Source organism: Chiloscyllium plagiosum, unplaced genomic scaffold (genome assembly GCF_037043375.1).
Source record: "Chiloscyllium plagiosum isolate Xiang-an unplaced genomic scaffold, Cpla_swu_hap1 HiC_scaffold_47, whole genome shotgun sequence".
NCBI classification, from domain to species: Eukaryota; Metazoa; Chordata; class Chondrichthyes; order Orectolobiformes; family Hemiscylliidae; genus Chiloscyllium; species Chiloscyllium plagiosum.
The window spans coordinates 19,743,480-19,761,496 of NW_028270185.1; the positions used below are offsets into that span (position 1 = coordinate 19,743,480).

The 18,017-nt window shown below is 46.5% G+C and overlaps 1 protein-coding gene across 1 annotated transcript in view; it reads left to right on the forward strand.

Annotated features, from left to right (window-relative positions):
* Window positions 1-5,683: 5,683 nt before the first annotated feature.
* supt5h (SPT5 homolog, DSIF elongation factor subunit) overlaps window positions 5,684-18,017 on the forward strand; it is an 83,347-nt gene continuing 71,013 nt past the window's right edge. Inside the window, exon 1 of the mRNA XM_043681017.2 lies at window positions 5,684-5,838. The gene's annotated coding sequence lies outside the window, so the exon portion shown is untranslated. The remainder of the gene's footprint in view (window positions 5,839-18,017) is intronic.

Consider the following 18,017-nt stretch of genomic DNA (forward strand, 5'->3'; position numbering starts at 1 on the left):
ATTCTGTTAATTCATTTTTTAAGATTAGAATCAGTCTAAACATTATGTCACAGACAGCAACACACAGGGGGCGAACACCTTCAACACATTATCTGGGCTGACACCAATTGTTAAAGTTAACCTGAGAATGTAGCTTTTTTTTAAAAAAGTTTTGTGATTTGCATATGAAAGAAGTGAAACTAACATGGTCATTCTAACAGATGAGAAACTTAACAAACAATCAAGGTATTTTTCAATGTATAATTTCAGTTATACCATACTGTAAACCTTTGCCATAAATTCTGTCTTACAATTGTGTACTTCACCTGATGAAGGAACAGTGTCTGAAAGCAACTGCTTCCAATTAAATTTGTTGGACCATAACCTGGTGTTGTGTGATTTTTAACTTTGTACACTGGAACAACGGACACCTTTAGGGACACGAGTGCATCTTCAATCCTGACCACAACTTACTGTGGAATGAGCTACAGGAGGAAGTGGTAGAGTGGGTACAATTACAACATTTAGAAGGCGAATATGAATACTAATGTTACGGGTATCTGAAAGGAAGGGTTTAAAGAGATACAGCCAAATGCTAGCAAATGGGACTAGATGTTGATTAGATTCCCTACAGTGTGGAAACAGGCCCTTTGGCCGAACAAGTCCACCCAGACCCATTTCCTTCTGACTAATGCACCTTAACATTATGGGCAATTTAGCATGGCTAATTCATCTAACCTGCCCATCTTTGGAAACCCACGAAGAGAGTATGCAAACTCCACACAGACAGTTGCCCAAGGCTGGGACTCTTGTGCTATGAGGCAGTAGTGCTCACCACTGAGCTATCGTGCAGCCCCTATTTACTTAGGATATCGGTCGACCTGGACAAGGCGTCTATTTTTACGCCTGGTGCAGTTTAATTTCTGGTCAATGTTGCCCACCCCCCCGCCCAAAACTCCACGGACCGCAGTGGGTCAACAGAGCTCCCCACTCAGGGGCTGTTCCACAGCTGGCGACGTTCCCAAGCCCTAAAAGGGATGTATCAACAATAAATGAAGATAACATCACAAAATGGTAACCGCACACTCGAGGAGGAACTTCCCTGGACGGCGAAATGCATCAGACCGTCCTGAGGAAGGAGTGGCGCCCGAGCTTGAGGGGAATGGAGCACGCATGGCGAAACGCACTGACGCCTGTTACTGCGGTGAGGGCGCGCACGCACGCATGGCGGAACGCACTGATGTCTGTTGCTTGTGTGAGGGCACGAACGCACTTGCTGTCGTGAACGCGCGCACGCACGGCGGAACGCACTGAAGCCTGTTGCTCGTGTGAGGGCGCGCACGCATGGCAGAACGCACTGATGTCTGTTGCTGCGGTGAGTGCGCGCATGCATGGTGGAACGCACTGACGTCTGTTGCTGCTGTGAGGGCGCGCATGCACGGCGGAACGCATGACGTCTGTTGCTGCTGTGAGGGCGTGCACGCATGGCAGAACGCACTAACGTCTGTTGCTGCTGTGAGGGTGCGCAAGCACGGTGGAACGCATGACGTCTGTTGCTGCGGTGAGCGCGCGCATGCACGGCAGAATGCACTGATGCCTGTTGCGGTGAGGGCGCGCACACACAGTGGAATGCACTGACGTCTGTTGCTGCTGTGAGGGCGCGCACGCACGGCGGAAAGTACTGACGTCTGTTGCTGCTGTGAGGGTGCGCACGCACGGCGGAACGCATGACGTCTGTTGCTGCTGTGAGGGCGTGCACGCATGGCGGAAAGTACTGACGTCTGTTGCTGCTGTGAGGGTGCGCACGCACGGCAGAACGCATGACGTCTGTTGCTGCTGTGAGGGCGTGCACGCATGGCGGAAAGTACTGACGTCTGTTGCTGCTGTGAGGGTGTGCACGCACGGCGGAACGCATGACGTCTGTTGCTGCTGTGAGGGTGCGCACGCATGGCGGAATGCATGACGTCTGTTGCTGCTGTGAGGGCGTGCACGCATGGCGGAACGCATGACGTCTGTTGCAGCTGTGAGGGCGTGCACGCACGGCGGAATGCATGACGTCTGTTGCTGCTGTGAGGGCGTGCACGCATGGCGGAACGCACTAATGTCTGCTGCTGTGAGGGTGCGCAAGCACGGTGGAACGCATGACGTCTGTTGCTGCGGTGAGCGCGCGCATGCACGGCAGAATGCACTGATGCCTGTTGCGGTGAGGGCGCGCACACACAGTGGAATGCACTGACGTCTGTTGCTGCAGTGAGGGCGCGCACGCACGGCGGAATGCATGACGTCTGTTGCTGCTGTGAGGGCGTGCACGCATGGTGGAATGCATGACGTCTGTTGCTGCTGTGAGGGCGTGCACGCACGGCGGAACGCGTGACGTCTGTTGCTGCTGTGAGGGTGCGCACGCATGGCGGAACGCATGACGTCTGTTGCTGCTGTGAGGGCGTGCACGCATGGCGGAAAGTACTGACGTCTGTTGCTGCTGTGAGGGCGTGCACGCATGGCGGAAAGTACTTACGTCTGTTGCTGCTGTGAGGGTGCGCACGCATGGCGGAAAGTACTGACGTCTGTTGCTGCTGTGAGGGTGCGCACGCATGGCGGAACGCATGACGTCTGTTGCTGCTGTGAGGGCGTGCACGCATGGCGGAAAGTACTGACGTCTGTTGCTGCTGTGAGGGTGCGCACGCATGGCGGAACGCGTGACGTCTGTCGCTGCTGTGAGGATGCGCACGCACGGCGGAACGCATGACGTCTGTTGCTGCTGTGAGGGCGTGCACGCATGGCGGAAAGTACTGACGTCTGTTGCTGCTGTGAGGGTGCGCACGCATGGCGGAATGCATGACGTCTGTTGCTGCTGTGAGGGTGCGCACGCATGGCGGAATGCATGACGTCTGTTGCTGCTGTGAGGGCGTGCACTCACGGCGGAACGCATGACGTCTGTTGCTGCTGTGAGGGCGTGCACGCACGGCGGAATGCATGACGTCTGTTGCTGCTGTGAGGGCGTGCACGCATGGCGGAAAGTACTGACGTCTGTTGCTGCTGTGAGGGCGTGCACGCACGGCGGAACGCATGACGTCTGTTGCTGCTGTGAGGGCGTGCACGCATGGCGGAAAGTACTGACGTCTGTTGCTGCTGTGAGGGCGTGCACGCACGGCGGAAAGTACTGACGTCTGTTGCTGCTGTGAGGGTGCGCACGCACGGCGGAACGCATGACGTTTGTTGCTGCTGTGAGGGCGTGCACGCATGGCGGAAAGTACTGACGTCTGTTGCTGCTGTGAGGGTGCGCACGCATGGCGGAACGCGTGACGTCTGTTGCTGCTGTGAGGGCGTGCACGCATGGCGGAAAGTACTGACGTCTGTTGCTGCTGTGAGGGCGTGCACGCATGGCGGAAAGTACTGACGTCTGTTGCTGCTGTGAGGGTGCGCACGCACGGCGGAAGGCATGACGTCTGTTGCTGCTGTGAGGGCGTGCACGCATGGCGGAAAGTACTGACGTCTGTTGCTGCTGTGAGGGTGCGCACGCATGGCGGAACGCGTGACGTCTGTCGCTGCTGTGAGGATGCGCACGCACGGCGGAACGCATGACGTCTGTTGCTGCTGTGAGGGCGTGCACGCATGGCGGAAAGTACTGACGTCTGTTGCTGCTGTGAGGGTGCGCACGCATGGCGGAAAGTACTGACGTCTGTTGCTGCTGTGAGGGTGCGCACGCATGGCGGAAAGTACTGACGTCTGTTGCTGCTGTGAGGGTGCGCACGCATGGCGGAACGCATGACGTCTGTTGCTGCTGTGAGGGCGTGCACGCATGGCGGAAAGTACTGACGTCTGTTGCTGCTGTGAGGGTGCGCACGCATGGCGGAACGCGTGACGTCTGTCGCTGCTGTGAGGATGCGCACGCACGGCGGAACGCATGACGTCTGTTGCTGCTGTGAGGGCGTGCACGCATGGCGGAAAGTACTGACGTCTGTTGCTGCTGTGAGGGTGCGCACGCATGGCGGAATGCATGACGTCTGTTGCTGCTGTGAGGGTGCGCACGCATGGCGGAATGCATGACGTCTGTTGCTGCTGTGAGGGCGTGCACTCACGGCGGAACGCATGACGTCTGTTGCTGCTGTGAGGGCGTGCACGCACGGCGGAATGCATGACGTCTGTTGCTGCTGTGAGGGCGTGCACGCATGGCGGAAAGTACTGACGTCTGTTGCTGCTGTGAGGGCGTGCACGCACGGCGGAACGCATGACGTCTGTTGCTGCTGTGAGGGCGTGCACGCATGGCGGAAAGTACTGACGTCTGTTGCTGCTGTGAGGGCGTGCACGCACGGCGGAAAGTACTGACGTCTGTTGCTGCTGTGAGGGTGCGCACGCACGGCGGAAGGCATGACGTCTGTTGCTGCTGTGAGGGCGTGCACGCATGGCGGAAAGTACTGACGTCTGTTGCTGCTGTGAAGGTGCGCACGCATGGCGGAACGCGTGACGTCTGTTGCTGCTGTGAGGGCGTGCACGCATGGCGGAAAGTACTGACGTCTGTTGCTGCTGTGAGGGCGTGCACGCATGGCGGAAAGTACTGACGTCTGTTGCTGCTGTGAGGGTGCGCACGCACGGCGGAAGGCATGACGTCTGTTGCTGCTGTGAGGGCGTGCACGCATGGCGGAAAGTACTGACGTCTGTTGCTGCTGTGAGGGTGCGCACGCACGGCGGAACGCGTGACGTCTGTTGCTGCTGTGAGGGCGTGCACGCATGGCGGAACGCATGACGTCTGTTGCTGCGGTGAGCACGCGCATGCACGGCAGAATGCACTGATGCCTGTTGCGGTGGGGGCGCGCACACACGGCGGAATGCACTGATGCCTGTTGCGGTGAGGGCGTGCACGCACGGCGGAACGCACTGATGTCTGTTGCTGCGGTGAGGGCGCGCATGCACGGCAGAACGCATGATGTATGTTGCTGCGGTGAGTGCGTGCATGCACGGCGGAACGCATATCATCTGTTGCTGCGGTGAGGGCGCGCATGCACAGCGGAACACACTGATGCCTGTTGCTGCGGTGAGGGCGCGCACGCACGGCGGAACGCATGATGTCTGTTTCTGTGGTGGGGGCGCGCACACGGCGGAACGCATGACGTATGTTGCTACCGTCAGTGCGCGCACGCACGGCGGAACGCACTGACCTGTTGCTGCTGTGAGGGCGCGCACGGCGGAACGCACTGACCTGCGGTGAGGGCGCTCACACATGCTGGAACGCACTGACGTCTGTTGCTGCGGTGAGGGCGTGCACACACGGCGGAACGCACTGACGTCTGTTGCTGCGGTGAGGGCGTGCACGCACGGCGGAACGCACTGACGCCTGTTGCTGCGGTGAGAGCGCGCACGCACGGCGGAACGCACTGACGCCTGTTGCTGCGGTGAGGGCGCGCACGCACGGCGGAACGCACTGATGCCTGTTGCGGCGGTGAGGGCGCGCACGGCGGAACGCATGACGTCTGTTGCTGCGGTGAGGGCGCGCACGGCGGAACGCATGACGTCTGTTGCTGCGGTGAGGGCGCGCACGGCGGAACGCACTGACGTCTGTTACGGCGGTGAGGGCGCGCACGGCGGAACGCATGACGTCTGTTGCTGCGGTGAGGGCGCGCGCGGCGGAACGCACTGACGCCTGTTGCTGCGGTGAGGGCGCGCACGCACGGCGGAACGCACTGACCTGCGGTGAGGGCGCGCACGCATTGACGCCCGGTGTCGTGGGTCGAGCACAAACGATCCCCGTTCTCCTCGCTTTCCCCGTGTCGGTGGGAAGTCTTCGATCTTTCTCTTTCTCCCAGAGTGACTGAAGGGAAGGGAAGGGGAGGAGAGACGAGGCGTCGCTGCCGCCAGTTGTCGGTAAGTGAGCGATAAATCGGTAATTGGCGAGTAAAAGAAAACCGCGCTCCCAGCGATTCGGGATCTACCTGAACCGCTCAGGCCCGAAGCCAGCAGCTAGGCCGCGGCGGCTTCCCCCGAGCCCTCTCCCCGGGCGGCTGTCCCTCTGGGCCTGTCCCGCAGGCCGGTGCAGTCAAGGGAGCCAGCAGTAGGCCCTCCTGGTGCCTGGGGTCAAACTCCGGGCTAACAGGTGGCATCCTCCTGCTGCAGGCTGCCACTTGGTTCAGCTTCGTGTTGAGGGAAACGGTCGGGTTTATGGAGAGGGGTTGAATGTCTAAAACAGTAATCCACCGCAGCAAGAGAGAAGGCGAAATGAGCCGACACCAGGCCCCCAGCGGCTGTAGACATCTCAAAATAAACAAAATGCACCGTCCTTAAATAACCCGCTGGAGAAAGTCAGCAGGTCGAGCACCATCCTTGGAGAGAGAAACAAAGTTAACGTTTCCAATCCACCGGGAGTCCTCTTTATGAAACTGTGTGACTCTTTCAGTTTTCACTGATTCATGTATGATATACTGAAAACGTGGACGTTTAGTCTGCCAACAATCTGATTTTGTTTGATCATGACCCATTTTGAACAGTTGGTGATTGGATTTGATTATGGTCATTGATCATAGTATGTCTGTACTTTAATTTCCCAATTTAAAATTCTGACTTGTTTGTTTTGCAACCTGCTTTTAAGTAAGCATGAACTAGGCACTTTCCAAGCCCTCATAATCTTTTTGATCTTGAAGAACCAAGGCAGCAGAATTTTATTGCAAAACCATACTTTATTTATTAAAAAAATTAAAAGTACATATGAAGGGTTCGAAATGCATTCTTTACAGTCTTTGCAGAGAGAAAAAACACAAATGACATATTGGAGTTTGACATCTCAAAGAGCCACAGTATGTTTTTAAAAACAAGGGAAGCAGATACATTAAACCTATACCCAAAAAATTTTGAATTGTAAATTCAACCATTTGTGCCAAAACATAAGTAACAACAAAATTTGCATATTTTTAACCATTTTGAGCTTTTTTAGGGAGCTCCACACTCATCATTCGCGGATGTGGAGAATGACTGTATGTGGGCACATTTGCAAGTTCTCCTCTAAGTCACACACTATCCTGATTTGGAAATATATCGCTGTTCCTTCAATGTCACTGGGTCAAGATCCGAGAACTCCCTTTTTAACAGCACTGTGGGTGTCCCTACAGCACATGGTCTACAGTGGCTTAAGAAGTTAGCTCAAAGTGAAGTTAAATACCGATACAGGGATTAAAGGCTATACAGTATCGGGACAATGGGAGCAGGATACAGGGCAACTAGGGGTGGGCAATAAATGCTGTCCCCAGCCATCATCACCTATATCTCATGAATGAATAAAACAAATGATTTATTTCGCGTTTTGTTAGGTTCTTGGCATGCGAGTTAAGAAGATGGTGACTTTGGAGCATGTGATTTCCAAACTTTTCATGTCTTCTGTGGAAGTCCAGTTTTTGAGGATATTTAAAGTACAGATTAATAGATTAATGATTATCAATGGCACCAAGGGTTCTGCAGATAGTTTGGGTAAAAAGCATTGAAATGTTCCATCAGCCACAGTTGTATTAAATGATGGAACAGGTTCACTGGACTGAATAGCCTACTCGTGTTCCTAAGCTCTTATTTCTGGGTTTCCTGGAACCTTCATGTATTTTGTCAGTAATTCAATTATGATTTAATTATGCAGTGAATACTTTGGAAAAGGCAATGTTTTTTATCTAGTGGTACCTGTGTAATTTGTGGTGTATTGCTGTCTGTGGGGTATGAGGGCAAAATATTGTGTTTGTTGCCGCCCTGTGGTTATGATGTAGAGGTGCTGATGTTGGACTGGGGTGGACAAGACCAGAAGTCAGACAACACCAGATTATAGTCCAACAGGTTTATTTGGAATCGCAAGCATTCGGAGCACTGTCCCTTCGTCACCTGGCAAAGATGATTTCAAATGAACCTGTTGGACTATAACCTGGTGTCGTCTGACTTCTGGCCCTGTGGTTATTAAGATTCCTTCTCAAATGAACTGTATTTGCTGTTGGTAATGGTTTGGTTAGTCTGGACTTAGCTGGATGGCTACATTCAGAGGTGTGGGATATGAGATGGAATGAAATGAACTGAGAGATAAAAGGATAGGAAATTATCCTCCTCAATGTTACAGGGTAAAGTCATGAAAATCATGTCTGCATGCAAGACGCCGAGCTACTGGTCAGCTGTTGTTTTAATTCTTACTCTAACATTGACCTTTGTCTTTGGCTTGCTGCAGTGTTTCACTAAAGTTCCACATAAGCTCAAGGGATGGCACCTCACTTTTCACGCAACACCAGGTTGTAGTCCAACAGCTTTATTTGGAAGTACAAGCTTTTGGAATGCTGCTCCTTCGTCAGGTAGTTAATGGAATAGGATCAAAAGACACACATTTATAGCAAAAGATCGTATTGTCATACAACTGATGTGATATTTTGAACAAACCGAGATTGCTGTTAAGTCTTTCATCTTTGAGAATGGGTTGCAAGTTTAGAATCATTAATATGTAAATCCCAGAACTTCTTTTAAGTTATTCCTGAAATAACTTAAGGTTTTATTTAAAAAAAAAAGGTGACATTTCAGCTCAGACGAAGGAGCAATGTGATAGAGTCATAGGGATGTACAACATGGAAACAAACCCTTTGATTCAACTCGTCCATGCTGATCAGATATCCTAACCAAATCTAATCCCATTTGCCAGCACTTGGCCCCCCATGTCCCTCTAAACCCTTCCTATTCATATACACATCCAGATGCCTTTTAAATGCTGTAATTCTACCAGCCTCCCCACATCCTCTGGCAGCTCATTCCATACTTGCACCACCCTCTGCGTGAAAAAGTTGCCCCTTAGGTCCCTTTTATATCTTTCCCCTCTCACCCTAAACCTATGCCCTCTAGTTCTGGGCTCCCCCACCCCAGGGAAAAAGACCTTGCCTCTTTACCCTATCCATGCCCCTCATGATTTTACAAACCTCTGATGCTCTAGGGAAAACAGCCCCAGCCTATTCAGCCTCTTGCTATCGCTCAAACCCTCCCATCTTGGCAACATCCTTGCAAGTCTTTTCTGAACCCTTTCAAGTTTCACAACATCGTTCCTATGCAGGTTGATTAAAATTTCCACACTGACAATTTGCTCAAGTACCCACTGTTTAAATAGAAGCAAACGATTGTATATGCTGGAATCTATAATGAAAACAACAAACGCTGGAGATCCCAGTGGATCAGATAGCATCCATGGAGAGAGAGCAAGCTCTGCAAGATTGTACTTAGAAATAAACCTGTTAGACTATAACCAGGTGGTGTGTGACGTTTAACTTTATCCACTTCAGTCCCAACACTGGCACCTCCACATCATGACCTCACTTTTCAGCTAGGTACTCCAGTCTTTTGGACTCAACCTTAAGTTCAGCAATTTCAGATTGTAATCTCTGTACTCATTTTGTTTTGATTTCTTTGCCTTTTTCAGTTTGTCTCTCATTTTTGCATTCTGAATGTGCATTCCATGATCCGAATACTACTATTGCTTCTTTTCTACCCTAATATCACTTCCAATGGCCTTTCTCTTCTGTTGTTGAATCTCTTCTGTTACTGAATCTCACCTGTTTCCCACAAACTTCACAGAATTGACAGAAACTATTCGGCCCATTGGGTCCAATCAGTATTCCTGTTATTTTGTGTCATTTAGAAGTTTTGTGATTTCCGTTGAAAGGGTACAGATGTTATTTTTCTTTCTTAAATGAACTTCACCCACCATGTAGGGTCTGTGCCGATGTTTCAGCACATACACCACACCCATAGTAATTTTAGTCTTGAGATTGGTGTGTTCACTGTGGATTGACTGAGCCCCTAATGACGTTCTCTAGAAAATCCTTCAAAACTCTGCGTACCTCCTGGTATAGTAAACCTGGAATACACTATGCCAGGCCAGTAGATGAATGGCTGGCTAGTGATACCCTGAATGTTATCCTGGGACCTTTGTGGTACTACTTTGATCTGCCTTTGCCCAGCCTCTTGTCACTTTCCCCTCTCTTCAACATGGCTTTTTTAATATCGGGATAAGCATTTTGCATGTTTACCGTTGGCTAAACTGCTGCTCTGTTTTGAAGATTTATTTATTTTATGATAGAACCCCTGGTTCTTTCCATTTTTCCACTTGTTAAATGCTTTACAAAGAAGCAATTGAAAGGAATGCATGTTTAATTTGGAAAATGTCTGTGTTTGCTTTTGTTTTGTTTTGGTACTCATTGAGGGATATTCCTCCTAGGAAGAGAAATGCTTCCCTTATGTGTTCTGTATGGCAGTGTAAAATTGTACTGCTGAGTATTCCACTGCTAAACATTCCTAAGTCAAGTGTACCATGGGCATGGCCCAAATCCCTGCTCTAGCAATATGTCCAAATCCAACCTTGAAGCAACAATGCAGTATTATGATCATAAAATTCTTCAGAGAAGAATAAAAAATGCTGGAGAAATTCAGGTCTGGCAGCATTTGTGGACAGTGAAGTAGTTAAGTTTTTGGGCTGATGACCTTTCAATAGAATTGAATTTTTTCTGTCACCTTTGTATTAATTTTGATTTCCAACATGTATAGTATTTTATTTTAAAAGTCTTGTGCCTCTTTTCAAATCCCTCTGCAGCCTTGCCGCTCCCTATGTCTGTAATATCTTCCAACCCACAGTTTCTCATCTCTGTGCTGCTCTAATACTGGCCTGTTGTGCACCCAATTATAATTGCTTCATCATTGGCGACTGTGCCTTCAACTGCCTGTGACCCAAGCTCTGGAATTCACTACTTATACCTCCCTATCCCTCTCTTCTACTTTAATACCCTCCTTCAAACCCACCTCTGATCAAACATTTGGTCATCTCACCTAATACCTCATTATGCAGCCCAGTGGCATATTTATTTTATAATACTCCTGTGAAGTGAAGCATTTTGAACGTTTACTAATGACTAAGGTCAAAGGTGCTAGATGAATGACTTGTATGTCACCATAATGCTCAAATGAACTTAGCAATTAAACATCATATTAGGAGCACTGGGGATTCTGCTTTGAAGCTGTGCTTATAATGAGCTGAAGGGTGACTGCTGGGGATCATTTAATGGAGGACTCTTGCAGCTGGTGGAGAGAGGTAATGTTTATTCCCATCAGTCTTTGCTGATTCATGCTCATTTTGGATGTCAATAGGGAGATGGTGTTGACTAGTCTCCATATTTGCAGAGATTTGCATTGAGCTTGCTGATTGACTTTTACAAATATTCTTCTTGATCAAACTTTTGACACAAAAAAATCAATTTTAAATTCTACCGTTAAGTTCTGAAACCATAACTGCAGAGAACACTCAACTTCTGGTGTGTGACATTACTTACTGAAAATGCACAATATATATGTCAGTGCCTGAGAAAGGAAAGCCTGTTAATGTGAAAGATGTGGGCCCTTTGAGCTCACCAGTGTGATAAGAGAATCATCTGTAAACTTATCCATCTTTTATAATCATTTGCACATTGGTATGTATTTGCAGCAGCACCTGTTCTGAACAAATTTCTTTGTTATTTTTTGTTGTTACTGTTTGGCAGGCGGATTCATACGACAGGCAGTAGAAGAATGGGTAGCAAACTGGGCACAGAACAGAAAACACATTTTGAGTTAAGGGTAGCTACTCAGACTAACAAATGGTGGGAAGTGTTGTTCCAGAAGAATCCATGTCGTTTACATTGATAATTTGGACTCTTGAATCCAAAGTACAAATGCAAACTTTGTGCATAACATCTGACGTTCTTGGTGTATGGGGAAGAGTGGGAGATGGAATGAGGTAAGATTATAGTGATTCTGAGGAAGACTGAGAAATTACCAAAGGGTGTAATAGACTTTCAGTGTGGGTATGTCATCAGCTCATAACATCAGCTCATAGAGATATACAGCACAGAAACAGATCCTTCAGTCCAAATTGTCCATGCCAGCCAAATAAATTTAGTCCCATTTGCCTGCATTTGGAAATGAATTGTAAACAGTGCAGGAAAGTGTGAGGTACTAAAATTTGGTTAGCGGAAAATGAGGAAACTGTATGAAAGAGTTAAATGGGGTAGTAAAACAAAATGATTATGGTCCACATACCTCAAATCATTAGAAATATCAAACTGGGATTAGATTAGGTTGGGATACCTGGTCATTATGGATGAGTTGGAACGAAGGGTCTGTTTCCGTGCTGTACATCTCTATGGTCAGTTGTATTTTGAAGAAAAGCAAACAGCATTCGGCTTTGCTTTCGGTGACATAGATTTACAAAGCTGTCAACTTATACTGAACTGTGGGACACTATACTTGGAACACTGTGAGCAATTCTTGTTCCTGTAATAGGATTTAGAGTTGCTGGTGGAAGTGCAAACAATATTTGCAGAAGTGAGAGCCTGTCTCTAGCAAAAATGAAAGAACATGCTTATGGTTCTTTTATCTAGGAAAAAGAAGGCTGAAGCCTGTTCTTAGCAGCAGTCTTTTAAATTATGAAGGGGATTGAAAGGGCTGATGTGGAAATGATGTTTTTAGTTGTGAAGTTGTCCAAATCTCAGATAACCATCAATAAATCCAATTTTTTTTTCAGGAGAATGTGGAAATCACTACCACAAGCTGTAGTAAGAGCTGAACAGGATATATGGAATTGGGCTTTTAAAGAAACGGAACTTCTTAAAGTATAACAAAGCAAAACTTGACTCCAAACCAGATGAGAAAATATGGAGGATAACTCAAAGCTTGGTCAGCTTTGAGGACATCTTAAGGGAACAAAAATGTGAAAAGGGTCAGGGAGGAATTCCAGAGTGAAGTGCTTTGGCAGCCAAAGACCCAGTACAAATGGTGGAACAATTCAAATTGAGAATGTGGAAAGGTTAGAATGGAGGAGCAAAGAAATCTTTTACGTTTGTAGGATGGGAAGGCAATACAAAGTGATGGGAGGCCATGGAGGGACTTGAAAATAAGAATGTGAATTTTAAAATTTAGCTGAACGTTTAGCTGGGACCTATATAGGTCAGCAAGCTCAGAAGTGAGAGGTGAGTGGGGTAAGTATAAATCAGGATACTGGCAACAACTTTTTTCCAGCTCGGCTTCAATGGAATTGTCAAATCTAGTAGCAAAACATGCAAGTTATGGTCTGAGCTGACACAGGAGCAGAGTTTAGCGGTTATGGAGTAGAAATAGGTGACCATAATGAAAGGATTGTTATAAGGAAGAAAGACAGACCAGGGTTTGCTGTTAAAAGCAAAGTTCTCATCTAATCGATCAGTTACTTGTGAAGCATGGTCATTGTAAATATGCAGATGGAAGTCCATCCGGGGGTCAACTATAATATCAGGATTACAAATTACTTTGTTTCACTGTTAGAATGTGACCACAGACAAACACTTAATAATATAAATACTGTTAATATAAAAAGACAAAATACATAATATCAGAATCTGAGCTACAATATGATCAATGTTATGCAGGCATCGCAGAAGGGAACGAAAGTTTAAAAAATACAAGAAGGATAGTGAGACTGGGTGTTTAATATTCCTGGATATACATTGTTCAGGAAAGATGGAAAAGGAAGTAGAGAAGGAGGGTAACATAATTAGCTAAGCAGAGCATCTAGGAAGATGGCTCTGAAGATTTAAATTTGGCTTGAGCTATAGAACAGAAAAGGTGAAATTACACTATACAGTGTAGTCTACAGACTCACCAACTAGAGGAAAGGATGTGGAGGAACAAGTCTGCAAAGAAGTTACAGAGAAAGTGGTGGTGGGGATGGGGAGGGGTATAGCTTGAATCAGAGAAGATTAGGTTTAACTTATAGTCAGTAGTTAGAATATCTTGTGGTTTAACTTTGCTCTGTTTAAAAACTACTGCATTGTTAGTAAGTCGTTAATTCTTTTGTTTAAACTATAAACTTGGTGTCTGGTGTTGGTACCTGGGTGTGCACAGATCATTGAAGGTAACAGGACAGATGCAGAGATCAGTGATGAGAGTGTGGTGCTGGAAAAGCACAGCCAGTCAGGCAGCATCCAAAGAGCAGGAAAATTGATGTTTCAGGCATAAGCCCTTCATCAGGAATGAGGCTTGTGAGCTGAGGGATGGAATCATTCCTGATGAAGGGCTTATCCCCGAAATGTTGATTTGCCTGCTCCTCCAATGCTGTTTGATCTGCTGTGCTTTTCCAGCAGCACACTCTTCGACACTGATCTCCAACATCTGCAGTCCTCACTTTCTTCTCCAGAGAGATCAATGAATAAAGCGTATAGCATTCTTGGTTTTATTAATTAGAGCAGAGAGCACAAGAGTAAGGAAGTGATGTTTAGCTTGTCAGACCTCAGTTGGAGTGTTGTGTAGAGTTGTGGGTATCACATTATAGGAAAGATGTGCAAGGGTGCTGAAGTGACTTACTGGAATGATTCCAGAGATGAGGAACTTCAGCAGTTCCTCCCTGAGAGAAAGCACCCAAGAGAAGATTGGATTGAGACTTTTGAAATCATTAGCAGGTTGGATGGAGTAGATTGGGAGGTACTGCCTCCACTTAAGAAAGAAAGACCAAGAGAACATAGACTTAGTGATTTGTAAACAAAGCAAGGATGAAGTGAAAAAAAACTTCACAATGAGGTGTTAGGGTTTGGAATGCACTGCCTGGGAATGTAATGGAATCAATTTCAATTGAGATATTTAAGAGGGCATTGAGTGGTGTTTTGGATAGTAATGGGATATGGGGAAAAAGTAGGAGACTGGCCGTACATAATAAAGCCATTGCAGGCGTGATGGACCAAGTGACCTCCTTCTGTGTTGTAATAATTTCTCATTCTATCACCACAATAATCCGCAGTAATTGGCCTCCTGCTTGATGGTCTCTAATCCTTGATAACTGTCACTTGCCACTCTCTGTCTCTCAGTGCCTGTTCAATGGCTATTGTTGCTCCCTGACACTCTGTAATTGTTCCATGGCTGGCATTATTCTCTGCCCCCCCCAACTTAGTGCTTACTGATCCTCTTCTGGCTTTTGCCCTTCTCTGTCTTCTGGAAAATAAGGCTGCAAATTTTGGCCTCTATATAAAGTGAGAGGAAGGGATTAGTTGATTGTCACCCATGCTCCTGTACATTCACAATGCAATGTGACATCAGAGACAGCAAGAGCAGACTGATAAGTTGGAGGGAGAAAGATTGAGGGGGAAGGTCGAGGAGATGGGGAATGGTTATAGAATACAATGGAGGGGTTTTAATAGAGGTGGTGGAAGAAGTGATCGAATGGTGATCGTATGAGATGGTGAAAGTATTGTAATGGAATGGAGTTGACTTGAGGTGAATCATTTTTGAAGGATGGAATGTGATCGGAATTTAATAAAGTGAAGGTCCAAATTTCACTCCATGTTTTGTGGGTTACTGCTAATTAGTCAATAAAAAGAGGACTTTTTTGACATCCTGCATATAGACAGTAAATGAACAGGATTCTTAAACAAAACCAAATGTAACTTATAAAGAGCTGCATGCCGCTCCAGAGATATTTTTAGCCCACTCCAGTGATACTGAGATTGAGAACCTTAACTGATAAAAAGAGGGCATGAGAAATAGAAACCTGGGTTTGCAAGTATACAAATCCTCATAAGATAATAGGAGAAGTAAATGGGATAGTTTAGAAAAGAATGTCCTAGAATGGTAGCAGCGTTGTAGAATTTCAGTTTTATGCAGAGACTGGAGAAGCAGTGGTTTTTATCCTTTTGACCATAAGATATAAGAGCAGAAATTAGGCTATTCAGCCCATTGAGTCTGCTCTGCCATTCAATCATGACTCATATGTTTCTCGACCCCATCCTCTCACTTTCTCCCTGTAACCCTTGATCCCCTTGACAATCAAGAATCTATCTATCTCAGTCTTAAATATAACTCAATGACCTGGCCTCCACAGCCTTATGTAGCAATGAATTCCATGGAAGAAGTTCTCCTTATCTCCGTTCTAAAAGTTTTCCTTTTACTCTAAGACTGTGCCCTTGGGTCCTAGTCTCTCCTACCAATGGAAACATCTTCCCAACGTCCACTCTGTGCAGGCCATTCAATATTCTGCAAGCTTCAATTAGACTGCACACACCCCTCCCCCCATCCTTCTAAACTCCATCAAGTACAGATCCAGAATCCACAAATGTTCCTCATATGTTAAGCTTTTCATTATAGAGCCTCAGAGGTACATCCATGCTTTTATATTCAAGTCCCCTCAAAATAAATGCCAACATTGTATTTGCCTTCCTAACTATTGACTCCAGTTTACCACGAGAGAAACCTGTGCTGAGAAGGTTAAGGGAAAATTTAATAGATGTTCATAACCCAAAACGTTGTAATGCTGGTTCAGAATTTAAAAGACATCCCTTGATTAATAGTGGGTGGCATGGTGGCACAGTGGTTAGCACTGCTGCCTCACAGCGCCAGAGACACTGGTTCAATTCCCGTCTCAAGCAACTGTCTGTGTGGAGTTTGCACATTCTTCCCGTGTCTGCGTGGGTTTCCTCCGGGTGCTCTGGTTTCCTCCCACAGTTCATAAATGTGCAGGTTAGGTGAATTGGCCATGCTAAATTGCCCTTAGTGTTAGGTGAAGGGGTAAATGTAGGGGAATGGGTCTGTTGGGTTGCTCATTGGAGGGTCGGTGTGGACTTGTTGGGCCGAAGGGCCTGTTTCCACACTGTAAGTAATCTAATCAAATAACAAAGGGCTTTGGTCAAGTAAACAATGAGAAACTTTTTCAGCTACAGAAGGTCAGATGACAGAAAACTAGCCAAAGAACCAGAGTAGAGATGACAATGTTTCCTCATGTGATGAGAGTGTGGTCAGGAATGCTTTGCTGGAAAGTATTGTGGAAATAGGGTCAGTAATATTTAAAAGGCAGTTTGATATTGGACATTGAAATGGAGAAATGTGTAGGTCTGTGGGGAAAGAGCTGGGGAGGGGGTTTAGTTGAGAGTTCTACCAACGAGCTCCCACAGGTACAATAGGCTGAATAGCCTCCTTTAGTGTTGTATCTTTTTATTGCGTCTAGTTTAATGCAGTGGTGACTGAACAGATAAGTTTGAAGGTTTACCACTTGGACCAGAGCAAATACTGTGACAAAACCCTTGGTCAAGAAGGATTTAGATATTATTAAGTGTCAAAGATGAGTCAGTGCCCATCATAGAAAATGCTGTTGGAAATTTGTGATCTGTACTTGGGCAAAATATGTTATTTAATATGCCCGCCTTGCAATATTGGGAGAGGACTTGAGGAAATTGGTATAAATATTGGGTGTTTAATTCAATGCATGAGGTTTTCAAAATAATTTTAAAATGTGCTGCAGTACCTATCAGTAAACTGGATTAATTGATGTAACTAACTAATTCAGGATATAGGAATGAGTAGATTTTCAGCCACTTTTATTTTCTGAAGCATTAATCGCTTCCTCCCATTTGAATCTCCATCCCTATGTAACTTTCCTGCTGTTAGTAAAAAATCAGTTTCCTGTGAATAGTAAGTCACCTTCTTTACGAAGAATGCAAGTTAATTTTAAAAATCCATTATACTCAAAAATTTGCTTGTAATATTGCGGTCTCATGGCTCCCAATGCAGCTAATTAAAAATAGGAAAATATTGTAGTATCCTTACCAATGTGGGTTCATTTTGTCTTCCCCAACATCCACATTATATTGGCTTTCCATTGTCTGTATGGTTCTATGCTGCAAGACAACTAGAATGTCCTTGTACCCTTAGACATGAGAAAGAATAGGTGTCTCTCTTGTTCCAGTGGGCAGGGAAAAAGTATGTTCACCAAAGCTCAATTACAAGAATGAAATGCATGAATTAAGCAATGGTCAAAATCCCAATTCAGTGCTAACATTTATCCACTACGGTGAACTGTGTTCTATGTTTTCTGTGATCAAACAATTGCATCAATTTAGCATTCACAATTGCTGTCAGCCTTTGAAAACTGCATTTTCATGTCTGTGTGCTCTTTTTAAGCAAGGTCATAGGTTAATAAGTTAACATCCCCAGTAGTGTTCTCATTTGTTTTCAGAATCTATATAACACAATTATCTCTTAACCTTGTAATCTAATTTCCCCTG